This window comes from Pituophis catenifer, unplaced genomic scaffold, assembly GCF_029215685.1.
Source record: "Pituophis catenifer annectens isolate HBS135680 unplaced genomic scaffold, rPitCat1.0.hap2 SCAF_14, whole genome shotgun sequence".
Lineage (NCBI taxonomy): Eukaryota > Metazoa > Chordata > Lepidosauria > Squamata > Colubridae > Pituophis > Pituophis catenifer.
The window spans coordinates 4,023,860-4,036,355 of NW_027256894.1; the positions used below are offsets into that span (position 1 = coordinate 4,023,860).

The 12,496-nt window shown below is 41.6% G+C and overlaps 1 protein-coding gene across 1 annotated transcript in view; it reads left to right on the plus strand.

Moving 5' to 3' along the window:
* MEGF11 (multiple EGF like domains 11) overlaps positions 1-12,496 on the plus strand; it is a 478,493-nt gene that overhangs the window by 217,756 nt on the left and 248,241 nt on the right. The gene's annotated exons all lie outside the window — the stretch shown is intronic.

A 12,496-nucleotide genomic window follows, 5' to 3' on the forward strand; every position in this document is an offset into this window, starting at 1 on the left:
GCCTCCGACTTTCTGCTTTGGCTGCCATAAGAAACGGGGGAGGGAAGAGCGTGGGGGAGGGAAGCAAGCTGGTGGATTTTGAAGAAACGAAACCTAAGCACCAAAGTGGCTATCCGGTCAACCGTCATCGCGTTCCTGATTGATGACGATGCCAGACGTGCTTCCACCTGACCTCTGAGAGACCTTTGGATTGGGTGGTTGATGATGGACAGTGGGAGGGGAGGCTTTCTATATGCAACTTTTGCACCTATTGCTTTAGTTTCAGTTTTCCTTCGGTTGCGTTCATTTCATCTTCCAGTAAAAGTACATTACTCTATAAAATATGGAGTTTGGCTCATTCTTTCCTGGACTTTGAAGGAAGCAAGCCGGACACTGGAACTAAGGAGAAAATTCCTAACAATGAGAGCAATCAACCAATGGAACAGAAGTTGCCTTCAGAAATTGTGGATGCTCCATCACTGGAGGCTTTCAAAAAGAGACTGTCAGAAATGGTGTAGAGTCTGGCTCAGGGATGGTATTACCTCCGCTTACCTCCACTACCAGTTCGCAAATGTGAGCGCACGCGCATAGCATCAAAAACGGGACGTGATGACGTCTGGGCAGGTGGGCGGAGCCTCCTGCCATTGCTACCGATTCGCCCGAACCGGCTATAACCAGCTGAATGCCATCACCGGTCTGGCTTCTCCATTGACTTCCCTTGTCGGAAGATGGTAGAGGGGATCACGTGACTTATGGACACAGCAACGGTCATAAGTATGAACCTGTTCCCAAGCATCTGAATTTTGATCACGTGACCATAGGAATGCTGCAACAGTTGTTAAGTCTGAAAGACGGTCATAAGTCAGCTTTCTCAAGGCGGTTGTGACCTTGAATGGTTACTAAATGAACTGTCGTAAGTCCAGGACTACCCATATATGCTCCACGTAGCAATCTCGCAAACAGGAGCAGCAACTTCTGCATTTTAGTACAGTCCTATCGAGAAATGACCATCCCAACATTGCACAGTTGTCTATGCCACGTGCACATTCCTGATGCGCAGCTTTGCTTTCAAGAGTGACAATCAAATCTTTCTCCCCATAGGAGACCCGCAGAAGCTCTTGTCTACCGAGCTGCCAGGAATCTTTCTTGGCTTGAGGGCCCGCTTTGAGCAAAACATCTGGAGAAGTAACCGGAACCTCATTTAAACAAGACGGCAATATCTAGGGATGCAGTAAAAATCTTTCCAGGGAGAAGCATCGTTTTAAAATATTCTTTCCTCCTGCATAGTTCAAAGCAGTCATTAATTAAATATTACTTTAAACATCCACCCCATTTGAAGTTCCTGTCCTGAATTCCTTGCCTACCTTCTACCCCCTTCCTCTTCCGAAATGCAGCCAACAGAGTCAGAATAGAGCTGGAAGGGACCTTGGAGGTCTTCTAGTCCAGCCCCCTGCCCAAGCAGGAGAGTCTATACCATTTCAGACAAGTGACTGTCCACTTTCTTCTTTAAAACCTCCAGTGATGAAGTCCCTACAATGTCTGGTGGCAAGCAGTTCCACTGGTTAATTGTCCTCACTGTTAGGAAGTTTCTCCTTAATTCCAGGTTCCTTCTCTCTTTGATTAGCTTCCAACCATGGCTTCCTGGAGAATCTCTCTCTTTTTTGTGGCAGCCCCTCAAATACTGGAATACAGGTTGTTTAGTGACCAATCAAAGTTCCAAAGGCACTGAAAAAAGTTATTTATGATCATTTTTCACACTTATGACCATTGCAGCATCCCCATGGTCAGGTGATCAAAATTTGGACACTTGGCAACTTGTTCACATTTATGATGGTTGCAGTGTCCTGGGATCAGGTGATCCCCTTTTGTAATCTTCTGACAAGCAAACTCAAGGGGGAAGCCAGATTCACTTAACAACCCTGTTGTAGGATCTATCACCATGGTATAAAATCTCCTGCTTGAGCGGAGTAGACCTCCAAGGTCCCTTCCATCTCTGTTCCAGTTGAAATATTAATTTAACAACTGCAGTGATTCACTTAACATATGTGGCAAGAAAAGTTGTAAAATGGGGCAAAACCAGGGTTGAAATGCTTCCGGTTCGGACCAGATCGCCCGATCCGGTAGCAATGGAGGAAGGTGGTTCAGAGAACCGGTAGCAAAAATCCCTGCCCCCCCCCCCCCACAATTCTATTCTACCTCACTCTACTCTACTCTACTCTACTCTACTCTACTCTACTCTACTCTACTCTACTCTACCCTACCCTACCCTACCCTACCCTACCCTACCCTACCCTACCCTACTCTATTCTATTCTATTCTATTCTATTCTATTCTATTCTATTCTATTCTATTCTATTCTATTCTATTCTACCTTACTCTACTCTACTCTACTCTACGGGCAGCAACCCGTATCAACCATTAGCACCAGTCAATGGTATTTGTGATGCATTTTTTAATGTTCAGTTGACTGAGTTTCATATTTAGTGAATAAAGATAATAATAATAATAATAATAATAATAATAATAATAATAATAATAATAATAATAACCTACAACGCCATGATTGTGTTGCTAAAATCATTCACTGGAAATTGTGCCAGAAGTTTGGATTTGAGTACTGCAAAAACTACTGGAAACATCAGGTTGAGATCTTGTGGGACTTTAGGATTCAGACTGACAGGCACTTGGTCCACAACACACCTGACATAACAATAGTTGAAAAGAAAAAAGTATGGTTCATTGACATTGCAATACCTGGTGATGCATGGATTGAAGATAAGCAGCAAGAAAAAATCACAAAGTACCGGGACTTGCAAATTGAAGTTGAGCAACTGTGGAAAAAGAAATCATGTGTTGTCCCGAGTGTAATTGGAGCCCTTGGAGCAATACCCAAAGGGCTACCCTGCTATTTAGAAATTCTAAATTTGTCGGACTTGAACATTTTGACTCTACAAAAAACCACCTTACTTGGAACATCTTACATCCTCCGACGATACCTTAACAGTTCCTAGGTCCTTGGTTAGGACTCGAGCTGCTGAGCTATTAACCAGCCTCAAAGGCTGTGAATCTCACTAAAGATTAAATAATAATAATAATAATAATAATAATAATAATAATAATAATAATAATAGCCTTTATTGTCATTGTACATCATGTATATAACGAAATTGGTTTAGCCTCTCTGGTGCAATCCGTAACAACCCTAACTCTTTTGAAAAAGCACCTTTGGGACAATTTGGGTTCAATTGTGGTCTTTTGTTGGTGTTACGCCATCTGTATTGGAATGACAGTTCCAGAATCTCTAGCCAAAATGACCAGTGGCCAAGTTGACCAAGAATCTTGTGAGTTCTAGTGTCATCATGGAACTCACCAAGCAAAGATCAACAGGTTGCACAGAGAGAAACAGGACCCTGGCTCTTTCTTGTAAATGTGCAAGTTGAAAAGAGGGCAGATCAGTTTGCATCCAATTTAGACTGGTAGGTAGCAGGAGAAAATTATATATTACGCTTATATACTTTCTCCCATTTGGTGTTAGATATGTCTGCCTGATGAAGACATTCTTATGGAAATGACTTCCAACAGCACAATTATACCTTTTAGAAATAACATTTGGCAAAGGGCCCCTTAGGACTGTGGATTTTTTTTTTTTACCTGACTAATAGCTTCACATTCATTAAGATAGAAAAATAATATTTGATTTTTGTAGTAGGATTGAACGTTTCCTTGCGTTTAGCTTGATTGGCTGATTCTTTGATTTATCGATTTACTTGGAGTAAATTGCTGTCTGGAATTCTGCTTGTTTTAGAGGTAATTCATCCAGTTTGCTGCCTTTCTTGCAAAATTAATGTTTTTAAATTGTACAAAATGCAGGGTAGAACAGTTCTAGAAGAGTTTATTCTACTCTTTCTGTCTCTTGCTTATTCAGATTTAAATTAGAACAAATTAGGCAATTTGAAGCTGGTGTGTGCTATGAAATGAGCATGAAATTTCAGCCTTCTGATTGTGGTCGACCATGAAGTTTCACTTTCTCCTCACCTTTGATGGAACTTTTGCAAAGTTTTTTAAATATATATTTTGTGCAAAGTCCTTTACATAAGCTCAAAGAAATGCACAAAGAGGTACTGAAATAAAGCCAAATTAAGTTAGATCTTTTAAGGACACTACCTGTCCAGAGAAGATGTTGATTCCTTTATTAATGTTCTCTCTGGAGAACAATTCGGATAATGTGATATTTTTTTAAAGGAACTAATGCTGTTTGTCTTTGAAACCAAGAACAGTCTTGGTGTTTGAGAACCAGCCAAAATGCTGACATTTCCGTTCTAAAAGCAAAGATGCTACAATTCAGGATTAAAGTTTTGGCCTGGATATCCTTTACTTCAGTAATGGTTCTTCATTCCTGGTCAAGAGTTCTGGGAAGACATCTTCATGCATGCTCAAAGGCAGACTCCTTCTCCTCCTCCTTCCCTACTTCTCCTCCACCTTCTCCTCCTTTCTCTTGTCTTCGGGGAATGTGGCTTTGAGACTGGTTCATTCTGGACTCTGGCCAAGGCCTAGCCAAAATTCATGTCCATTGCTTGACTGTGGAAATCATGTCAGGAAAAAGATTTGGTTTTAGGTAGAGATATCTAGAAGGATCCCTCTGGATGTCTTCCAAAGTGAAGTCCTCCTGTAGCCTTTCTTCAAAACTGAAATGTGATAGCAACAGAATAATAGAGTTGGAAGGGACCTTGGAGGTCTTCTAGTCTAACCCCCGATCAATCAAGACATCCGATGCTATTTCAGACAAGTGGCTGTTGAATCTCATCTTAAAAGCCTCCAGAACTTTTAAGTCTATCCACAACTTCCAGAAGTGAGCCATTCCACTGGTTAATTGTTCTCACTGTCAGGAAATTTCTCCTAAATTCTAGTTTGCGTCTCTCCTTGGTTAGTTTCCATCTGTTGCTTCTTGACTTGACTTCTAGTGCTTTGGAGAATAGATTGTCCTAGGGAGCTAGGGAGGCTTCGGACGGATAGGAAAAGAGGTCATGTAAGATCATCTTCTATCATGAGCACCTATTTAGAGAATCTTCTGGCCAAAGACTTCCCTGCTCCTGCTTCTTTTCAATCCCAAGGGGATTGGGATCTCCTCTTGTTGAGCTTTTCACTAACAGTGCTACTGCCATCACTAATTGGGAGCTCAGCCTTGGGAAGCCACAGGCAAGTGTCCTTTCCTTAGAAAATGTTTTCCCCAGCAATAACGTAGGGCTGTCAGAGTTGGACTATAAGGAAGGCTGAGAGCTGAAGAATTGATGCTTTTGAATTGTGGTCTCGGAGAAGACTCTTCAGAGTCCCTTGGACTGCAAGGAGACCCAGTCACTAAATCCTAAAGGAAATCAACCCTGACTGTTCTTTGGAAAGAGTGATCCTGAAGCTGAAGCTCAAATGTTTTGGCCACCAAATCAGAAGAGAGGACTCCTTGGAGAAGATCCTGATGTTGGGAAAGATGGAAAGCAAAAGGATTAGGGGACGGCAGAGAATGAGATGGTTAGATAGTGTCTTTGACGCAAAGAACATGAATTTGGGTAAACTCTGGGAGATAGTGGAGAGGGGGAGGGGTTGGGCTGTTGTTGTCCATAGGGTTGTGAAAAGTCAGACACAACTTAGCTACTGAACAACAACAATGTATGGCTAGGAGAGTTGGAGCCTAAGGAAGACTGAGCATCGAAGAATTGATGCTTTTGAATTGTAGTCTTGGAGGAGATCTTGAGAGTCCCTTGGACTGCAAGGAGATCCAATCTATCGATCCTAAAGGAAATCAACCCTGACTGTTCTTTGGAAAGAGTGATCCTGAAGCTGAAGTTCAAATGCTTTGGCCACCAAATCAGAAGAAGGGACTCCTTGGAGAAGACCCTGATGTTGGGAAAGATGGAAGGCAAAAGGATTAGGGGACAGCAGAGAATGAGATGGTTAGATGGTGGAGACAGTGGAGGTGTGCTATGGTCCATGTGGGTCACAAAGAGTTGAACACAACTTAGCAACTGAAGAACAATAAATAGAAAATGTGGAGAGGTCTTTTATGTCCAGTATCCTTCAGAAGTTTATCTCGGTGGTTTGGCTTTAGTGAAGCAGAAACCCAAATCCTGTGTTGTCCTACAAGTGTTGTTGGAAAGGTCCCCTGCCGGAAAACCTGTTGCCAGAACAGATGTACACGAGACACGAACAATCTTTAAACTTCGTTTTCTAGCTGGAATCCTGAAGTCTTTATTTTACCTTTAGGCAGTTGCAAACTGGATCCTCAGGGGGTAAAAGGAATAGATGCAGTATACCCTAAGAATAAAATAACGGGAGAGAGGACTAGATGCTTAAGCCAGGGATCTGCAAGCATTAGAATCAAATTCATGAGTCCTTCAGCACAAAAGTTCTATTCACGTTTTCCTTTTTGAATATCATTCTTTCCAGAAATCTGGTTTAAGAAGAAAAGTTTTATTTATTGCTGTTGTTGAACAAATGGTTTTTGGAAATCACTGCAAGATTTAGAGCATATCCCCCTCCTCCCTCCCAAAAGTGTTAGCAAAAGTGTGAGCATATCCCAACATAAATCACCTTCTTGAATCTTCTATATGATTGGATGGCAGCTCTGGGAGCATAAGCCCGAATAGTTTTTTGCACATCTGTAAATATAAATTTTCTTTTGGGAGACCCCAGTTTCTCCTAGAGTTCAACAACGGTTTCTGTATTACTTGGAGTGCACACTTGTGAACACCCTCAAAAGCTTTCGTGTCCAAATGTTCTTGGTGTTGAGAAGACCAGATGTTGAGATATGATATGATTTTGTACTTGACCTATCAGATAGGATGCCTAGCTAACACTTACAGATTGAAGATCCTTCAAGAACCTTGCACGAACTGGTTTGGCCAAAGCTTTGTTGCTAGCTGTTTGTTTGTTTGTTTGTTTATTATTATTTTTTATTAATCATATTTCTATGCCGCCCACTCTCCGAGGACTCTGGGCAGCTTACAACAATCAACAGTATACTAAATAGCATATTGCCCCCAACAATCTGGGTCCTCATTTTACCCTCCTCGGAAGGATGGAAGGCTGAGTCAACCATGAGCTGGTGAGATTTGATCTGCTGATCTGCTGAACTAGCAGTCAGCTGAAGTAGCTGCAGTACTGCACTCTAACCACTGCGCCACTTTGGCTCTTGTTTGTTTGTTTGTTTGTTTGTTTGTTTGTTTATTCAAACATGTACAAGATAGCAGGTATAGGTATAAACATAAACGTGAACAAAGGCATTGATCACTCTGTTGTTGTTGAAGTCGTATTTTCTGCAATCGAGTTTGGAGCAGTTTACCTTGAGTTTGTATTGATTGTTTGCCTGTGTATTATTGTGGTCGCTGACAGGTAGGACATTGTAGCAGACAATTTTGTGTACTATGCTTAGATCGGACTGTAGGCAGTGCAGTTCCAGATTGTCCAAGCCCAGAATTTCAAGTCTGGTGGCATAAGAGATTCTATTGTGAGCAGAGGAATGGAGGACTCGTCTCGTGAAATACCTCTGGACCCGGTCAATCGTGTTAATGTCCAATATACAGTGTGGATTCCAGGTGGATGAGTTGTATTCAAGAATTGGTCAGGCAAAGGTTTTGTATGCCCTAGTTAGCAGTACAGTGTTCCCGGAGAAGAAGCTTCGCAAGATTAGGTTAACAACTCTTAATGTCCTTTTGGCAATGCTGTTACAACGAGCTCTGGGGCTTAGATCGTTTGAGATGAGTACTCTGAGGACCTTGACAGAGTGAGGGTCGTCTATGAGATCGTGTCCACCCAACTTGTATTTGGTGTTCTGAATTTTTTTTGCCAATGTGCAAGACAGAGCATTTATTAGTTGATGTATCAATTGTACCAATTGTATCATCATGCCTTCTTCTGTATTGTACATTGATATTTGGTGGTTCATTCCTTGTGGTCATCCAGGAAAAGATTATGTGAGATTAAGTTTTTCAAAAAGGGAGGTTAAGTTGATATTGAAGGCCTTTTCAGAATTATAAACATTAGGAGTGGCATCTAAATATTGATACATTGATAGATGAACATCAATCACTATTCCACCTCTTGTGATTCCAACACAAAAGCTGCTTCCAACTCATGAAAGCTACAATCTCCCTCCAGTTCTTATTTCTTTTCTTTTCTTTTGTTGTTATTGTTTGGAGGCTGGTTTTTTTTCGGTTTGGGTTTAAAGTTTCAGATATGTGGAACTTTCCATCTGCTTGTTTTATAGCAATTTATCCATTCTAGGGCAAAAAACTCCCTCAATTCATTTGTAAATTCAGTGACTAAATTTTGAAAAATCCTAAATGCATTTTAAAAATTTGTTAAAATGTTTTATATAAATAGCCCAAAAATATAACTGTGAATGTAATTTCCATCCATTCCTTTTCTTGTTAATATGCATTGAGTAAACAGACCTAAAATCAGAAGTTTCCTGGCAGTGGGAACAATTAACCAGTGGAATGACTTGCTTCCTTGAGTTATGGGTGCTCCATCACTGGAGGTCTTCAAGAAGACATTGGAGAATCATTTGTCTGGAATAGCATAGGATCTCCTGCTCGAGCAGCGTGGTCAGACTAGAAGACCTCCAAAGTCCCGTCCAACTGTTATTCTGTTAATCATTGGAATGATTTGCCTTCTAGAGTTGTGGGTGCTCCATCACTGGGGGTCTTCAAGAAGAGATTATTATTGTTGTTAGTTGCAAAGTCTTGTCCAACCCATCACGACCCCATGGAACACATTCCTCCAAGCCTTCCTGTCCTCTACCATCCTCCGGAGTCCATTTAAGCTCATGCCTACTGCTTCAGTGACTCCACCCAGCCACATCATTCTCTGCTGTCCCCTTCTTCTTTTGCCCTCAATCGTTCCCAGCATTAGGCTCTTCTCCAGGGAGTCTTTCCTTCTCCTTAGGTGGCCAAAGCATTTGAGTTTCATCTCCAGGATCTGGGCTTCTAAAGAGCAGCCAGGGTTGATCTCCTCTAGGACTGACCGGTTGGATCGCCTTGCAGTCCAAGGCAGTGGTGAAATCTAAAATTTGTTACTACCGGTTCTGTGAGCGTGGCTTGGTGGTGGTGGGGTAATGTGACTGGATGGGCGTGGCCAATTTTTTTTTTAACTTTTAAAACCATTTTTTCTACAACCTCTTGGATGAAGAGGTTGTAAAAAAATGCTTTCAAAAGGCTCTGACGATCCCAGCTGAGTTGCCTGATCGGCAGAAACTTTTTTTCTTTCAAATGCCTCTGATGATCCAAGCTGAGCCACGCAATCATCAGAGGCTTTTTTTTTTACTTTTAAAAGCATTTTTTCTGCCAAAGAGGTTGTAGAAAAAATGCTTTTAAAAGTAAAAAAAAAGTCTCTGATGATCGTGTGGCTCAGCTGGGCATGGGGGGGGGGGGCGGCAGGCAGGGATTTTTGCTACCGGTTCTCTGAACCACCCGCCTGCATCGCTACTGGATCGGGCGATCCGATCCGAACCAGGAGCATTTCACCCCTGCTCCAAGGGACTCACAGAAGTCTTCTCCAACACCATGGTTCAAAGGCCTCAATTAGAAGAGATTAGACAACCATTTGTCCAGGATGGAATAAAGTTTCTTACCTTGAGCCTGGGGTTGGATTGGAAGACCTCCAAGGTCCCTTCCAGCGCTATCATTCTATGACTCCGTGTTTTATTAAAGCCGGTAGTATGAGAAGATGCCACTAGACTTTCGATTTTGGGCTAATGTAGACTAACATGTCTCTCCTCCTAATGGGAATAGACTTAGTAATTGGCTGTCTGTAGAAGTCATAAATCCAGAAGGGTCAGTGGATAAAGACTGTGAGGTTGATGGGACAGCAGTCTGGGTATTAATGGAGTCTGGATTAGTGCAAAGGACAGGAGAGAAGAAGGGGAAAAAAATGAAACAAAACATGAACAAAACACATCCCTGCCATCTTGAAGTGTTATGGAGGGTTGTGAATTACAGCATCTGCTGCCTGAAATCGAATAATGATAGGAGACTATAAAAGAGACTGATTCACATTTTAATGGAATTCCTCAAGAGTTCATGAGTGTATATCTGTTTACTTAGTACTAAAATCCTCGTTCCAATTTTGGCTGAAAATTAATCTGAAAAAATTCTGACAAAAGGGGTGATTTATAGGGGCTCAAACGGAATTCTACATCCTCTCCAGTACCTGTTCAGATTATATCTGCCAACAAGAATACATTGTTATTAGAAATAGACGATAGAACCTAAAAGAAAGAAGAAACTTCCTGACTTACGGCGATTAATCAGTGGAACAACCTGCCTCCAGAAGTTGTGGATGCTCCATCACTGGAGGTTTTGAAGAAGAGATGGGTGGGCATTTGTCTGGAATGGAATAAGGTAGGGATGTCCAACCTTGGCAATTTTAAGACTTGTGAACTTTGACTCTAGAATTCCCCAGCCGGTCATATTGGCTGGGGAATTCTGGGAGTTGATGTCCACAAGTCTTAAAGTTGCCAAGATTGGACACCCCTGGTATATAGTTTCCTGCTTCAGGAGAGGGTTGGACTAGAAGACCTCTGAAATCCCTTCCAGCCAGGGATGAAATCCAGCAGGTTCTGACAGGTTCTGGAGAACCTGTAGCAGAAATTTTGAGCAGTTCGGAGAACCGGTAGCGGAAATTTTGAGTAGTTCAGAGAATGGCAAATATCACCTCTGGCTGGTCCCAGAGTGAGGTGGGAATGGAGATTTTGCAATATCCTTCCCCTGCCATGCCCATCAAGCCACGCCCACCAAGCCATAACTACAGAACCGGTAGTAAAAAAAAAAACTGGATTTCACCACTGCTTCCAGCCCTATCATTCTATGATTCTAAGCCTGTGTTTTATTGAAGTTGGTAGTATGACAAGAAGACGCCATTAGACTTCTGATTTTTGGCTAATATAGACTAACGTGGCTCTCCTCCCAATGGGAATAGACTTAGTGATTGGCTGTCTCTAGAAGTCATAAATCCAGAAGGGTCAGTGGATAAAGACTGAGTTGATGGGACGGCACTTTGGATATTCCCCATATTGACTGGTGAATTCTGAGAGTTGAAGTCTCCAAGTTGCCAAGGTTGGACACCACTGGTATAGAGTCTCCTGCTGGAGCAGGGGTTGGACTAGAAGACCTCCAAGGTCCCTTCAGCCCTTTGATTCTATGTTCTATCTTACAAACAAATGAATTAATAGCCTTTTGAATCATGAAATCAGTCCTTCCTGAGCACACATTCCCTGATCTCTTCAGATCCTCTCGATATCCCTGAGAAAGCTTGTAGCAAACCTTGGGTCACCTCCTCCACCTCCAAGAGAGTCAATGAAATGTGAAATGTTGCAATGAAAACTCTGGGATAGAAACTATAAATTAACAATGGCAACTACATACGAAGAAAACCTGTATAAAATGCCACTGGCAAGATTAGCAAAGATGTTTAAAAATATGTCCGCCAAATGTTGGAAATGCAAGCAGATACCCGGTTCGTACTATCATAGAACAGAACAGAACAGAATAGAATTTTATTGGCCAAGTGTGATTGGACACACAAGGAATTTGTCTTCGTGCATACACTCTCAATGTACATAAAAGAAAAGATACGTTCAACAAGAATCATAAGGTACAACCAGTGGTGGAATTCAAATAAATTAACAATCGGTTCTCTGTCCTAATGATTTCTTCCAACAACCAGTTCACCAAACTGCTCAGAAAGTTAACAACCGGTTCTCCTGAAGTGGTGCGAACTGGCTGAATCCCACCACTGGTACAACACTTAATGATAGTCATAGGGTACAAATAAGCAATCAGAAAACAATATCAATATAAATTCTAAGGATACAAGCAACAAAATTATAGCCATACAGTCATAAGTGGAAGAAGATGGGTGGTGGGAACGATAAGAAGAGGTGGACATGTCTAAAGGCAAAAAAAAATTGGACAAAAATACATATATGGTTACTTTAAATGATAAAGCAACATATAGATATGTTGATATAGATCAAAAAAATATTAGATTGTGCAGAAATGGATAGGTTAACATTAAAGATAAAGGACAAAGAAGATACAGAATATTTTTTTAACTTGGGATTTGTTTTACCAATGGTTAGATAATAAAGGCAGAAATTAGAAGTTGGAAGGATACCATTATATCTAAGTAAAGAATATTATTATTACTATTATTATGTATATGTAAATTGACTCAGACAATACACTGTTTATTAAGCAGTCATATCAGAGGTGGGTTTCAGCAGGTTCTGACCAGTTCTGGAGAACCGGTAGTGGAAATTTTGGGTAGTTCGGAGAACTGGTAGAAAAAATTCTGACTGGCCCCTCCCCCATCTATTCTCTACCTCCTGAGTCTCAGCTGATCGGGAGGAAATGGGGATTTTGCAGTATCCTTCCCCCAGAGTGGGGAGGGAATGGAGATTTTACAGTATCCTTCCCCTGCCACGCCCACCAAGCAATGTCACGCCCACCAAGCCACGCCCACAGAA